The 15,593-nt window shown below is 53.2% G+C and overlaps 1 long non-coding RNA gene across 2 annotated transcripts in view; it reads right to left on the bottom strand.

The window, feature by feature from the left end:
• Positions 1–12: 12 nt before the first annotated feature.
• The window catches only part of LOC109370302, a 103,581-nt gene continuing 88,000 nt past the window's right edge, over positions 13–15,593 (bottom strand). The window contains exons 2-3 of one of the 2 annotated variants that reach the window (XR_004161549.1): positions 7,451–7,529; positions 13–6,264 (exon numbers count right to left, since the gene is read on the bottom strand). This is a non-coding gene — a long non-coding RNA (uncharacterized LOC109370302). The remainder of the gene's footprint in view (positions 6,265–7,450; positions 7,530–15,593) is intronic. The other variant, XR_004161550.1, reaches the window with a different exon arrangement.

Genomic DNA, 15,593 nt, shown 5'->3' with positions numbered 1-15,593 from the left:
AAAAGCAAAAAACGAAAGGAAAAGAAAAGAGAGAGAAAAACCCTGAGGAAGAAGGAATTGGAGAACAAATAATTATTGTTACAACCAGCACAAGCCTCATGCACAGCCGTCGTATTCTCGCTGCTGGGCAGGGACGTGACTGGGAAAACCGCGGCTCACGGCCCCACTCTGCCCAACCCCGCGGCCTCGCGTGGGGCTCCGCTTTGGGCTTTGGCTTCCTTTGCCAGCCTCGGCTCCGCGTTATACGTTACGGGGATTTGCGGCTGGCTTTATGCGGTCACTTGCCTGCAAATCCCAATACAGAGATCACGCACGGGGAAATTCTCAGGAATAAAACTATCAGCCGCCCACCTCCAGCACGAAGCCAACAGGACTTCTTCCCTTCTTTCTCCCTTTCTTCCTCTTTTTTCCTTGTTTTAAATCCCCCTTCTTCCCCCATTTAACGGCAGCTCGTGCTGCCATGCGCTGCTCGCGTTGGGGCCGTGCCGTTGCAGACCTCCTGCCTGGCCCCAGCGCGGGGCTCTGGCACTTCGCGTCCTCGCCTGGGCAGCGCAGGAGCCGCCGCAGCTCGCCGGGCGGGGGGTGCAGCAGGAGCTGCCCTAAAGCAGTCGCTCCATGCCCCCCTCGTTCTCCCCGCGCTCCGCTTTGCAGGAGCTGAGCACCGACCGCCTCCGGGACCAGGGACAACCGAAGGGACTCCGGCTCTGTCCTTGTGCCTGGTGATGAGCCTCTGGGGAGGGGACCCATCACTCGGCAGCGAGGGGCACAATGACAGATTCCCCGAGGACAAAGTGGTCCTGCGAGGGGAAGAAAAATGTGTGAAACGAGACAGGTTGTGGGGAGGGACCCGGGAGGTTTGCAGGGACAGCGTTAGTTGGCAGGAGGACAGCTCAGCCCGGCACTCACTATGGATCCCCAGGAGCCCCTTTCTTGCTAAAGCCCTATCAGTAGCCCTGCATGCTCCTGCTGCCCAGGCAGCTCACAGATCTACAGAAATATAAACGTATCCTGGTGGAGATTAGAAGCTCGTAAAGAAAATAAAACAAAAAGTCTGCACTGCCGGATGCTGCATGGATGCAGGCTGTGCGGCTTCCCCAGCTCCTGCCCCGCTCCCCCCAGCTCCTCTGGGTGCTGCTCTTTAATGCTGTCGAACAGCTCTTTATGGAGGTGCTGCTTGCCTTGCTCCATGTGTGGGTGCATTTGCACCCAGCCTTTGCAGCCTGGCACTTTCCCTGCTTGTGCCCAGCCTGGAGAGCAGAGCAAAGCGTCTGCCGGCTGCCTGCACCACAAGCATGCAGGGAAATGGAGATGCTTTTAGTTTGAAGGAAGGATCCCCCCACCAGTACCGAGGTGCCAAAAATGGCTCCACTGAAGCATATTTCCTTACTGCAGTGCAAATGTGGGGCAGAGCGGTAGGAGCCACTCCTGCTCTGCAGGGCAGGACGGCACTGCTGAGCTGCAGCCAAAGGAAAAGTGTGAGCGCAGCGCTCCTCACTGCGTCCTGCCTGTGGGGTGAGCAGTGCACACGGTGTCCACTTGCAGTGAGCTCACGAAAGGGAAAGGGCGGCATTTCTCAATGACTCAGTTGTGGTTGCACTGAAGATTTATATTCACTTGGCCCCGCAGCAGCATCCTGTGCAGACATTTGTTTTGGCTGAAACCAGCCCAGCCCGTGTATGGATGCGGGCAACGGGTTGTGCGGTGCTTTGCCTCCCAGCAGTAGGGCCCTGATTGCGGCAGCCCAACCGGGGCAGCAGTTCCACAAGTCCTCGTGTGGAGAGGTGCCATGGAGCTCAGCCGCCATCCGGAGAAGTGGCATCCCCAGAGCTCCCTGCCTGCAGCTGCTGGAAGCCCTTCCTTGAAAGGGCTTTCCCCTCTTCTGTTAGGACAGCAATACCCTGTCATTCCTCGCTGTCCCACCTCGTTCCCTGTCACAGCAGAGAGCAGATCACCATTGCTTGTTCGCTTATCTGTTTTCATGAGGATTTGGAGTGGCAGATGATGCTGCATATTAATCACTGCCACAACACAGTATGTTAGCACAAACGAATTAACACAAGCAATAATCACAGGGCTCAGCGTCCTGACGGGAGGCTGCACAGCCTGCAGGGCTCCTGCTAGGACAAACCCTTTCCCCATGTAGATTGGCATTTAACTGGACACATTGTGAACTTGACCCAAGCATCATAAGGAATGGATCTTCAGCTGACCTCAGCTGCTTCTTCAAATCCATTTGAGCACAATAACCAAATAACTCCAACCCAAAGATTTCTCTTCTTGCGTCAATGCTGGAGAGGAAACCTCTGGAAGGCGGCCAGCTGAGAGGTACCCAGGCTCTGCACTGTCACTGAGGGCAGCATATGGCAGTGCAGTCTCTGGGAGCACAGACCAGACCCTAAAATGAACCTGAGATGCTTCCTACAGTCTGTATCTGACTTCAAAAATGCAGCGTGGGTTCTGCCGCCTCGCTCTTTCTATTCTCCTTTTCTCCTTCTCCTTCCTTCTCCTTTTACTCACCTGTGCTCACACCCATCCTTGGGATTTTATGGCCTGCGGGTTGCTCTCTGCTCTGTTTGTTCTTTCCTTGACTCCTGCGGGACTCCTCACCCATTTTCAGAGTGTTCTGAGGGGTCCTGCAGTGGGGAGGCAGGCGAGGGGGGAACTTTTGCCCTCTTGCCGGCACACAGCGGCATTCCTGACAGCACTGCCCTCTCCCCAGGGATGTGAGGATTTGCTGTAGGGCTGCTGAAGTAGGCAGGACTGCCAGGCTGCCCTCCCACGTGCCTTGCACCCTGCATGTGCTCCTGCTGGAAGTGTCCTGGGCGAAGACCCGGCATCCTGCAGTATCCTGTGGAATGGGCCTTGCAGTCACTGTGTGAGCCCTGCTTAGGGCACTGCTATGTTACCAAATTACCCAACCACTGGCAAACACAGCAGAGCTGCACAAAGCCCAGCACCCCAACTCTTTCCTCTGTGAGCTTGTGGCTCACACAAGCTCAATATGAGGAGCCCAGGGTCACTCAACACTAAATTAAAGCCTTTTGCTAGTTGCAAAGCTGTTTGGCATTGAAAAGGATCCAGGATGATTTGGGCTTAGCCTTCTGTATTATTCATTTACTGTATTTTTAGTTTTTTTGTATAAAATAACCCCACACCATTTCTAGCTCTTCTCTGGCAACATCTTGTTGACTCCCTCCTACTCTGTAAGTTCATTTTCCATTTGCAGTGGAAATGCCAGCCTGCAACCAGGAGGGAATTGATATTCCCATGGGTTATTTGGTGTTCTTTTCTGATTTTCCCAAAGAATACTTCCAATGGAAAAGGAAGTGAGATCCAACCTGCTCTTGACAAAGTGGCTGTGTGTCTGTCCTGCTGGGCTCAGAGACAGGTGATGGACATGAAGGCGCAGTCAGAATTCCCAGAAGTGACAGAAGAAACAGGAGAAAACCTGACCCTGGTGCAGGCAGCGATGAGACCTCGTCATCTGAGGAAGGCACCGTGCATGGGAAGCTGCAGGACGCTGCGGTGCTGGCTCTGTGCTGAGGGCTCTCCATCTCTGCCACACATCCTGTTGAGGTCTGTGGGCACTCAGAGCCACGGCCTGGGAAATGCCACCATCTCCACAAACAGCACAAACCGAGTGGCACTCAGGGATGGCTCAGTTTCAGGAGCTGCCGATGCGGCGGCTGATCTTTGTTCCTCGCCAGCACGACTCGGCTCACGCCTTCCTCTGCGGAATTTGCACAAGGACAGATTAAAGAAAGCCAATTTCCTTTCTCATCAAATCAATTCCTTCTGGGGCAAACAAAGCCACGAGCACAGCGCTCTTGTCCTCCCGTGATCTTGTGGTTTGCTCTGGCTGGAAGAGGCAGCTTTGGAAAACCCAAGCCCATTTCCTGCTCTGCGTGCTGCAGTGTGTATCCTCGCCTCAGCTCTGGAAATGCTTTGATGGATATTATTAGGCCCGGAAAGCATTTGGAGCTCCTTTCTTCCGTACGAGCTGACCAAAGTGCTACGGGATGAAAGAGGGGCAAATTGGAGGGGTTTGTGGATGCTGTGGGTGAGGCGGCCTCACTCAGGAACCCACATTGTGCTGCTGCCTGTGGTGGGGAGCAGAGCGGAGAGCCGTGAAGCTGGATTGCTGCTGGCCCCAGGGAGCGAGGATTTTATCCATGCTCACCTGCCAAGAGGCAGAGCTGCGGTGGGATGGACAAAAGCCCTGCTCTGTTGTTGGTGCTGCTGGCTGGAGCCCAGGTGCTTTGAAACTGGGATGGAGTCAAAATCTTCCAGACCCAGGTTTCCATTCCTGTGCAGTTACAGCACTGTCCTGCCCTACAACTCATTTCACTCAGTAACTTTGAGGCAAACTAGTGCGGGCTGTGGGCACTAGTAGAAAGGACTGGGCAGGCTGAGGCAGTGTCTCAGAGGGGAAAGGCTGTGCTGGTTTGTCCTCGGGATGTCTGTCCCTTGGTTTGCTTGCCCACCAAGGCAGCTCCTTGGAAGGGAAGGAAGGGCTGTGCTCTGTAGTGCTGGGCAAATGGAGAGGGTGAGGCTGGAAGGCACAGTGCAGCACCAACCCGCTGCCAAGCTGCCCGCATGCAGCCCTGGGTGATGGACCGTGGCCTCTTCTTAAATCCATACATCAGGTCCAGCAGATCCCATTTCCTACCCCAGCTTGTTCCCTGAGTGAGGGAAACTGGCCGCTCGCCTCTCTCCAACTCTCTGTTGCCCACTCCGAGGCCCCATTCATGCTCAGCCCTGCAGTCATCAGGAATGAGAGCCTCTCACCACTTTGAATGTAGAAGTGGCTACAAGCAAAGCCAAGTAAAACCTTTCTGCAGCTTTGTTTTGCATGGAGCTGGGGCTCTGATCAGCGCTTTGCCACTAACACAGTCAAGAAATGACAGTGTGGAAATCTTGGGGAGCGAACAGCACTTGTGGTTATTGGTGAAATCCCATATTAGTAGAAAGGTCTGGTAAGTGGAAGCAGGAGTCGCTCTGACTACAGCATCTGTTGGATGTGGAGAGTGGTTATGACTCTCTCCAAATACAATGCACATGTACTGGGGAAAATGACTGCTACAATAACAGGAATAAATCTTAATAGAGACTTGGGTGATAACAGACACCATAGGGGAGTTATCAAAATGAAAAACATATGGCAGCGTCTCTGCCAGACCTGAATGAAAACCTTCAGAAGGAGCAGCAGACCTTGTACCTGAAAATGATAAAAGAGCAGAGGAGACAGTGACAGAGGAACGGCGCTGAGGAAACAAGCTGAATCCCATCGTCATGCTCTGCTGAGATACTACAGCCGTGGGGGTTTGGTGTCAGACCTGCTACCTGCTGTCCTCGTGTAGGAGTTGGGATCTCAGCGCTGCTCAGCTCAGTCTTACCCACTTCTCTGAGCTTCGGCAGGGAGAAAGGCTGTGAGCCAGCCTGGACAGGGGCCATTTTTGACTGTTCAAAGAAGACATCAACCTGGATTGTTTATCGGTACGAGGTCCCATTTTCTCTGCCTTTTGGCAGCAATCTGAGGCAAAGTTTGCAGGGAAGGAATCATGGAAGAGCAAACTCAGAACAAGGAAAGTTCAGGCACAGCCCTGGGCTGCAAGGGCAGGATGGATTTGTTTTCCTGCAGTTATAGGAGCTACAAACTGAGCCCAGACTTCATGGTATGGCAAAGAACAAGCAGACGGGAAGCTTGGCTGACACTGACAGTTTCTTGGCAGAAAGCAATGAGAGACAGGACAGAGCGACGTTAACTAAAATCACACCTTCTCTCCAGTGCTGGGAAATGTCTTCAGCAGAGGAGAAACCACAGATTAGCCAGAGCGCAGAAAACCAGTTCAACTCTCCTTGAGAGCAAACTGGCGGATGATGGTGAAATACGTGTGCAGCAGAACCAGAGCTGGACTGGCACGAGAGGAGGGCATCGTTTTCCCCTGGGTTTGCAGGAAGGGAGCAGGAGGAGTGAAGAGCATCCCCAGGATCCTGGGGCATGGGGAGGTGCCGAGGCTCTGCTTATCAGACCTCAGCTTGGTGTCAGGAGTGGGATGTGCTGACCTGGGGGTTGCACACCACCACAGGGACCAAATGCTGGTCCCTGATCCGGCTCACAGGTTTGTCCCGTGTTGAGTCCTGTGGCCATACAACGCTGGGACTGGGCCCAGAGACAGAGTGAGTCCCAAGGGGGGACCATCCCCTCCCTCTTCCTTCTCAGAGGTGAGTGTGTGGGCTCCAATCATCCCAGCCTGAGAAAACCTGTGGATAAATAGCAGAAAACTCAAAAGATAGCTGAGAAAGGGGCTCACCATGGTCAAGACACCTGGTGTGCTAGTGTTAGACAACTAGGGGCACCAGCATCAATAGAGATGTTAAAGCAATGGAGACAAGGCTGGAGGGAGAGAGGACCACACAGTGGTCCTGTGCTAAGTACTTAATGCCTCCAAGCTGTCAGGGACTTTGCCCCTTGTTTTCATCTTTTTAATTGCATCCCAAGTCTGCAGTCCCTGCTTGGAGCAGGTGTCTGATGTGAGTGTTGGACTGAATCTGGTGCCTGGCACAGCCCAGCTGCACTGCTGCAGGAATCAGGTGGGAAGCTGACTGCACCCATTACCCACCTTGATTTAACCCAGGTTTACGAACTCAGGCTGCAGTCTTGTTTGCTTACAGTCAAAAATCTTCCCTGTGCAGGGTACCAGCAAGGAGGTGCCTGAAGCTTTCAGCTGATCTATTCTGCCAGAGGAAGGACAACTCCTGCCTTTGCTTTCCCAGGCTGGGAATCACTCATGTCTGTGGCTGAAACAGTCACTGAAATGAGACTGTCCCAGGGACAGGGAGCAGACCGCTGGAGCTCCAACAAGATGCAGAAGCCTGGCATTGGCTCAAGCTGAAGAGCATCAGGCAAAAGGACTGGAGATCAAACAGCATCTTTACAACAGCCCAGACCAGAAGGTTTGCTTTACCGTGCGTTTAGTCACAATAAACTAGCCAATAAAACAGAAATAAGCGGTCACCAAAAATTATTTCAGTCAATAAAACAAAAAGAGAGTTTAACAAGGAAAAATAAAATGCTAACTCTCCTCCTCTTTCCTGTCCTATAAAATGCGTAGGGTTTTACAGGGAGCAAGGAAACACAAAGCTTCCCTGCTCCAGTGAGACCGCTGCTGCAACAGCCCCAACGTCCCAGCTGCCACGGCTGCAGGATTTGGCCGATGCCCACATTTCCCCTCGACATGGGGCGCTGCGCCGACGCTGCCTGTGCCCACACAGCCGCAGCTCCATTGGGAGCCAGGCAATAAAACGGCGGGTGCTGAGCTGGGCTCTTATACCGAGCAAACGGGGCTTCCGTGAGGCTTAGAGACCACCTTCATGCACAGAGTGACCCCCTGTGTTTAAAGCAAACAATCTTGACCTCTCTATGAGTTTTAACCACATAAAAGCTCACCTCTTGGACTCTCCATTAGGTTTTATGATGTGCTTCCATATTTAAATGGACATGACTCACACCAGGGTTTCTGCCGTGCCTGTGAAAGAAAGAAAAGATGAATGCCAGATGTTACGTATGACTTACTTTGGGGGAAAAAAAAAGGAAAGAAAAGGAAATTAAATGTCGGGCTGGCTTTCACAGCTCTCCCTGCTCAGGTGAGCATCAGGCTGGCATCTGAATTAGCTTTAAAAATACCAAAATTTCCTCAGAGTGAATTGATTGCCACAATTACCCATAGCTATGGCGCTTCTGATGGGAGGAGACAGAAGATCAAGGCTGTGGTGCTAGTCCCATTCCCAGCCCAGAAAGCCAAGGTTATTTCCCGGGACACCTCGGCTCACCCAGGGCAGTGCCAGCCTGGGGCTGCTGGAGAAGGCAGAGCCCGGGGTCTCTGGGCCAGGTGGATGTTTTCCAGCCGTGGCTTATGGCTTTCCAAAACACCACGAAATTACATGGTTTTCTTTTCCCTCAGAATTACAATACAAAGACAGTGCCACAGCCCCAGTGGGGACCCAAAACCCAGTGACACCGTTTATTGTTGGCAGCGCAACGCCTCACGGGGCTCTGGGACACGAAGTGGGCCAATTAGAACCACTGTGGCGCCGTGCCTTCCTTGGGGCAGCCGGCACAGGACGGTGCCCAGCACCCCGGCTCAGCTCTCCGTGCCCCGCACCGCTGCCTTCCTGCGAGCGCGCAGCCCCTCCAGCTCCACCTCCTCACCACAGGGATTCAATTGTCCGTCTGAATGCCTCTGGGTACGCCTGGCAGCTGTCAGCACCTCCTTGTTTATTTGTCGAGAGGAAAGGGGCGAAGGGCAGCTCTGCGTTGGGGTGATGTGGTTCCTCTCCCGGAAAACCCCGGGAGGGCACAGAATCCCGGCCGAGCTGTGCGGGCTGGGGACGCGCGGGCACTGCCTGGTGCTCTGTGGTGACGAGGGGGAGGCGGGCGTTTGCTACGGAGACCTCACGGTAGAGCCGAGCCCAACGCTGGGAGCCTCCCCCGAGGAGGCCGATCTCACGGTGCCTTTGCAGCACGGCTTGTTGCTGAGGGCACAGCTGTGCTGCCCGCCTGTGGGTTGCTCAGCCCAAAGAGCCGTGTGGGACAGACACGTGAGACACCGAGTTCAGCCCTGGGGCTTGTGTTACAGCTGATGAACCTGGAACACCAAGAAGCTCTGCAAAGGCCTCCAGAGGTCAAAGCGAAGCCGGAGCTCAGGTGCTGCCCCTGTGCCACACACCCAGCGCCAGGCAGGGCCCAGCACTGGCAGGATGGGGCAGCCCAGTGCCCTGGGGCAGTAAAACGTGGCCATCACAGGGCTCTCTCAGCTCGCGGAATGATTGCTCCCTCTCGCTGTGCTTCCTGGCTGTGCCATCTGCCCGACGCCTCACTTCCCCAGGGACCCAGCACTGAACACGCTGTGCATCAGTCTGCACTCCTGTGCACACCATCAAACCAGAATGGGGCTCTGCTGTCAAACTTGCAAAAATTTAAGTTGCCAGTTTTTGTCTAAAGTTTTGTGTTTTCCTACAGCAGTAAGAAGAAGGCTCCGTAACTTGAAAACAATCCTTTGTTTTACTGAGAGACCGTGACTCCACTGGTGCCTTTTATTTGCCTGTAAGCCATAAAGGTCTCATTGTGTGAATGTGAATCTTAGCTAAACAATCCCCTTTCTGGGCAGCAAACACTTCTGAGAAGACAGATTTCATTTTTACGCCAGTAGCAGGGATGGAGGGGTGTGAGGAGTGAGGTTGTGTGGGGCCATTTTTCAGGCTGACTCTGGCTGGTTCTTTTCAGACTACTGCTGGTCCCCAGCCGTCCCAGAGGGGACAGTGTGTGTGGCCGCGCTCCTGTTGGTTCACTTTGTGGGAATCTGGAGTCCCCACTCCACCATGGGCCACAGTGGCAGTGCCTTCCCCTCCCGTGGGCATCGCCTGCCCTCTGCCTCAGTGCTGCTACCCCTCGTGGAGGAGATTCCAGTGGTTTGCTGAGCTAATGGGATCCCAGCTATGCCAAGCAGGGAAATGGCTTTAGGTGCTGCTGCTGCATTGCAATATTGAGCCCACTCACGCACCTGCAAGGTATTGCCTTTTCCTTCTTTTGTCCTAGCCATCTATTCATTCCATTTGATGCTCTCTTTTCTGCAGAAAGGTCAGTGACCACCACTGGGAATGTATGGGGACACACAAGTTTTCTCCCCAGGCCTGTATTCTGCATGTGCACCAACCTCCCCCTGCTATGTCCTTCTTCCAACAACATTTGCCGTACTCTCCCTTGGATCTGACTTGTGTCAGTATTTTCCAGGCGTTTCTCCTGAGTCAGCCCCTACCAGCCTCCCCCAGACCTGAGGTTTGGGGTGGCTGTGCAGGGTGTCACAGTGCAGGGTGGGCTGGGCTGGGTCCCCCCACCTGCATCCTCTGGCGTGGAGCAAGCCAGGCAAGGCAGCACAGGCTCGAGGGAGCTCTGCTGTGCCTGCCAGCTCAGCTTCCTGCAAGAATGCCTGGGCTTCCGCACCAAATTCAGCTTCCAGCTAATTCCTCTCTACTCCCAACACTAACGATACAGACGAATCAACTATCAGCTGCTATCTGCTGCATTTACGGTTGTGCGAAGAAGGCTCACCCAGTTGACCAGCAGAGCCTCCAGCCGCAGTGTGAGATGCCCAGGCTTGAGCCATGTGTCAGTCCTTCCCTGTGCTTGGTGCTGGACACGTAGAGCACAAAGCAGGGCTTTGGCCACACTGAAGTCATGGGAAGCAGATCCTGCTCTGTGAGCACAGGGGTGAAGAAACCCTCCTTTCTGGCACAGGTGGGTACAACCTTAGAAATGTAACCAGCTGTTCCTGCTCCTCCCGGGGCCCAGTGCTCCACGTGGCCGCTCCTCCCGACAGGTGGCTGGGAGATGGGCAAGCCGTCATGAAACAGGTCCTGCTGCTCTCAACCAAGGGGAGCTCTGCTGCTGCAGACAGATGAGGCTGAAACTCCACACTAAGCATGTGTAAGGACATTAAGCTGTTGGAACTAAAGGATAATTTGAAAAGTATTTTTCTTAATACTAGTATTAAGTTTCCCTAGCTTTGCAGTTGGTAAAAAGAAAAAGAATGTCCTTACTAAGGGAAAGCAAGTGAAAACCGAACCGGGGAGGAATTAGGAGGTGGTAGATGCTCGGAGCCAGGTTCCCTTGCTTGCTCAGTGCTCAGGGTGTGAGGAGGGCCGTTCCCAGCCCAGACACCACTGAAATGCCCTGGGAGACACTAGTCTTTGCTCAGTGGTGAACTGCGGTATGGTGAGAGGCTGCCAGCACGACCACATAAGCTCTCATGAGCAGAAGAATCCACAGGCCTGCCTGCATAGGGTTGGACTCCTGTCATGGCCCTGGAAACATCCAGGTTAGGTGCAGCCTCTCCTCTGCCCCTCTTTTTACCCATCTCTGTCCCATCAAAGGGCTCTGCACTTGCCATCCCTTCCACTTGCTTGGGAATGGGACGCAATGCCAATGGTGCACCTGCACTGCTGAATGCAGGGAGCTGATCAGGTGGTGGCTGGGGAGTGTGCTGAGCTGCTGCCTGGCTGCTGGGCACCAGAGGACCCACGGCCCTCACAGGGGAATTCCCGTGCCCTTGTGAAATGCCCGTGTGAATGGAGGCAGGAAAATTAGCTGCAATATGGCTTTTTGTGATCGCAGAGAATTTGCTAAAGGAAGGAAAATAAAAAAAAGGTTCCGTTTTCCTCTCACTCCCCATCCCTGCGATGCTGGAAAGGCTCAGGAAGTGCCCAGCCATCAGGAACAATGTGACAAAAGCCCCATGCCATTTTCCCTGGTGAACCTGGCGGGGTCCCAAGCAGGGACCATAACAGTCAGTGGGAGCGGGGCTCCCCAGCGCCCCTTGCAGAAGAGCAGCGCTCAGCTCCTCCGGGTCTTCCTCCTCTTCTTCCGCTGACTCCGCTGCTATATCCTCAGCACAATGAGCCTGTGGGGAGGTCTCACCCCAAAATGCCTTTTGAGTGAGCACTGAGGCTGCCCAGCTGTCTCATCCTGAACTGCTTGTGTCCTTGCAGACATTGTGGCTGTGACAATGGGCAGCACACATCCCTGGGAGTGTTCGGTACTTCTGTGCCCAAACCAAGCCCAGCCGAAGGAAACACACAGTAAAGCTGCCCTCAGAAGCCTTGTCTGTGCCCTGCTCAGCTCAGGAATTGAAAAAAATCCCTGTCTCCAAATTCAGAAGATAGCCTTAGAAATCATTAGACCCTTAAAATAATAATTTCTGTTTCCCTCTATTTTTCATTTAGGCTACTAAAATGAAGCCAAAACCTGCTAAAAAGTGAATGTGGAGATAATGGGTAACCCCAGGACTCTAGAAACAGGAACACGCAGTAAAACATCAAATTTTTCAAGACCTGCAACCCTGGGAGAGTCTGCAAAGAACCGAATCCACTATGAGCCTGGGTTCCTACCCTGCCTTGCCCGACCATAGGGAGGAGGAAGGGCAGGACCGGATTCCTCGAGTCGCACCATGGTGCATCCCTCACACTGTGTGAGGTTGCTGTATGGACAGGATGGGAGCCAACAGGATGAGCCAAGGCTGTGGGGCAGCACGTTGCCAGGAGCCCTCACCATGGCCCAGTGTCCTCCAGGGCCCCATGCAGGCCTATGTGCAAATGCTGTGCTTCCCCAAATAGATGCTTTTCTGGGAATGTCCCATGGCCCCACGGAGCCTTGCCTGGTTGGTATCGGATGACCAAAGCCGTTGCGTGCTCCCATTGTTCCCCAAGGTGGTTATTAATAGAGCACCATAATAATAGGGGATATTTATAAAACACCTCCGTGCATGGGAGTCCAGAGCAATCTGCAAACCTATGCAGGTCCCTCTGCCAGCCCTGAGCGGCTCTGGCCATCACCACAAAGGGAAAATGAACCCTATACCACATTGAATGGAACGAGAAATGTGCGGGCTGGAGGGGCCGCTGCAAAGGGCTGCTACAAGATGTAAGCACTGGCACTGTGCTCCCATGAGGGCACAGGGACAGCAAGAGTCCTGTCGTGATCACTTTCCTGCCAGAAGGGTGGAACAGGGCTTGAGGGGGGCATAAGTACTCCTCTTCAGGTTCCAGCTGCAGCCTGGGCACTTGGAGGAAGGAGAGCTGACACGAAAGGGATTCAGGTCCTGCATGGCAGCTCGACCAGTCCCAGGCTCCTCACAATGCCCTCGGGGACAGGAGGAAGCTGTTGCCACACTGGTGCTTGTGCCCTCCATGCAGGGTTTGGTTAGAAGGACCCGTATGCTGCCCTCCTGAGACTCTGGGGCTGAAGGGGCCAGGACCCCACCCTGAGGATCTGCATTTAGATCATGAGGTGTCACACGTATGGTGAGCTCTGCAAACCTGCCAGGTGCTGTACAGAAGGTGAACAAAAATTCAGGCTCTGGATTCACTTTATAGATGGGAAAAGTTAAACAAGGTGCAGACCTCAGAGCAGTGCCAGCCCCTCGCACATTGTGGGCTGGGCTCAGCGCCTGGGAGCTGCCATGCAGGTGACCAGGTGCCAGATACCATCAGGACGGGGATGGGACAGAGAGGCACAGACAGCCTGGCTCTTGCCCTGTACCACCAGCATCATAAAAACAAAACAAAGCTGGTCCTCCCTTGAGCTTTGCTCAAGGAATTAGAGAAATGAGGCCATTTACATCTTTGCACGGGCGACTGAGCCTGGCAATGACCTTTGGTCACTACTGAGCGGGGCTGGATTTGAAATGTGAACTGGAGAGCAGGAGGTGAAAACCTCCATATCCCATTACAAATCCCTGGGGACGCCCAGGGCTTGTCAAGTCGTAGTGCTTTGCTGCTTATTTATTACTGTTTGTCTACCATTGTAGCCATTGCTGGGGCTCGCGTTATGCTCAGGCAGTGGTCAGCGGCTGAGCGGCCTCTGGGGCCGGCTCTGCTCCCAGGGGGCTGCGGCTGCTGCCCAGCACTGGGGCGGTCAGGGTGCCTCTCCCTGCTGGTGGGGAGAAAGCATCGCTGGGTGACACAATGCCCAGATGACAGCCATGCGCTGCCTCTGGGATGTGCTAGATGGGGTGCAAAGAGAGCTGGAATGAGAAGTGAATTCACACTGTAGGATAATGAAGTGTGCAGCCCCACACAATAACGATCGAGATGAAGTTTCCCGAGCCGTATTATGGTGAAATTATTTAACATACTATGTATGCAACTCACAACAGATAGCACTTCTCAGTATTGGTGTTGGTTCCTCTCTCGCTTCCAGTATCAGTGTTAGTCGCAACATACAGCCAGAGGCATCAGGGCTTTGGCAGGAAGGGGGTAAGGAAGCCGTGGGCAGCCAGCAGCAGCAGGACCAGAGCAGCTTTGCTGGATCTGCCCTCCAGACACAGGGGCAGGTTCCCACAGCTGAACAATGGGGTTTGCAAGAAGACGTTTTATACAAGAAGTTTTAGCACCCCTGTGTGGCATCACTCTGCTATGTGTGAGCGGAGCAGCACACAGAAAATCTGCCTGAAGCTTCAGGGACTCCGCAGCAGCCTGTGTCTGCTGATGGGACTGAGAGTCTGCCGGGAGGCTGAGCCCTAGCAACCACCTCATCAACAGCTCAGCCTCCAGAGAAAGCTGCAAACCCTCCTCGTAGCAGGGATGGACACCACAGGGCTCCCCAAGGCAGTTCCTTACAGGTACAGGAAGCTGTCTTGATACAGCAGGGAAAATAGCGTGCAGAGAGCTTGCAGTGATAAACTCACATAGATCAATGTGCCTGGCTGTGACATTCCATGCTTTGCAGCAGAAGTGATGATGATTATGTTGCTTACAGTGTGGGACAGCTGAAGGAGGTTGCTGGAGCTGCTGAAAGTTAGTGGAGCTGTGCTGATTTCCACAGAGATGTGATGTCTCTTTTTGTCACAAGTACCGGGTTATTTCCTATGGGCACTTAGGGATTCAGGAGGTGAAGTCCCATTTCCAAAGGTGAGAAAGCACCTAAGTGCTTGTCTGCAGAGTTTTGCCACAGGTTTGCCACCTGAGGGTACTCAGACACTGGTCAGTGATGGGGACAGAGAACAAAGCCCAGCAAACAAGGGTGCGATGCAGGCTGCCAGATTGCTTGGACTCTCTCGGAAATACGACCTTGAGTCTCCCTGACTCTCAGGGGGATTTATGCTGTTAAGTCGATTCTGGAAATGCTAATCCAGAAGTGTGTATTTCTCACAGCTCTGTCTGACATGCCTTCCTCTAGGACAGGCCGTGCTGTGTAAGGCAGCTCCAAGGGTAACTTGTTAACCTGCTGCTGTGTGTCAAGATCCCATGCGTCTTCTCAGCCTTTCACTGCTGGGAAGTTCCTCTGCTGTGGAGCCATCCTGCTTGGTGCTGCAGATGTGTTTGGAGCAGTGCTTTCACTGCTGTGCTCTCAGTGTCCCTGCCACCAGCACAAAGATGCTTGCACGACTGCTCCGCAGCCAAAACTCGCTGAGGGTGGGTCAGAGAGTAAAACTGAAAAAAAGAAATGTGGGACTGTGAGAAAGTGCAACACAGGTTTAGTGCTGGATAAAGGAAATTCCCAAGAACGGGGCTCACTGGTGGCTCTTCGTGCACAAAATTAAGCTTTATTAATCCAATAAAGCAAACTGTTCAGTGAAACCTTTCCAGTAGAGCAGCCAATGCGCTGAATAGGATTAACTCTGCTCTCAAAGCAAGTAAAGACCATCTCTGTATCCAGCGCTGAATTTTTCGGCTTTGTTGCACTTTCAGAGCCTGAATTTCTTATTTTTGATTTGCTTTCTTTAGCAGAGGCATATGGTGGTCAACTGAGACTTACAGCCCAACTGAATACACAACAGAAAATGTAGGGTTTCATCGAAACACAAATGGGTCAAGTGTAAAGGACTGTGCTTTTATGATCCAAAAACTTAAATCGGCTCTAGTTAAAATTACATATTTGTTCCTTGCATTTGTTTTTGTTACTTTTGTCAGGAGTAGAGTCCAAAATATGTAGGACTCCAGAGCAGCTTTGGGGATATCACATTTTCAGCCCAGTGGCTGAATTGTGCCGTAATGTTTTTAGACTTCTTGAAAACATGGATAGAGAACAAATTTGA

The sequence above is a fragment of the Meleagris gallopavo genome, chromosome 17 (genome assembly GCF_000146605.3).
Source record: "Meleagris gallopavo isolate NT-WF06-2002-E0010 breed Aviagen turkey brand Nicholas breeding stock chromosome 17, Turkey_5.1, whole genome shotgun sequence".
Lineage (NCBI taxonomy): Eukaryota > Metazoa > Chordata > Aves > Galliformes > Phasianidae > Meleagris > Meleagris gallopavo.
The sequence above is the reverse complement of the archived record's forward strand: the minus strand, read 5'-3'. Positions and strand labels throughout refer to the sequence as shown.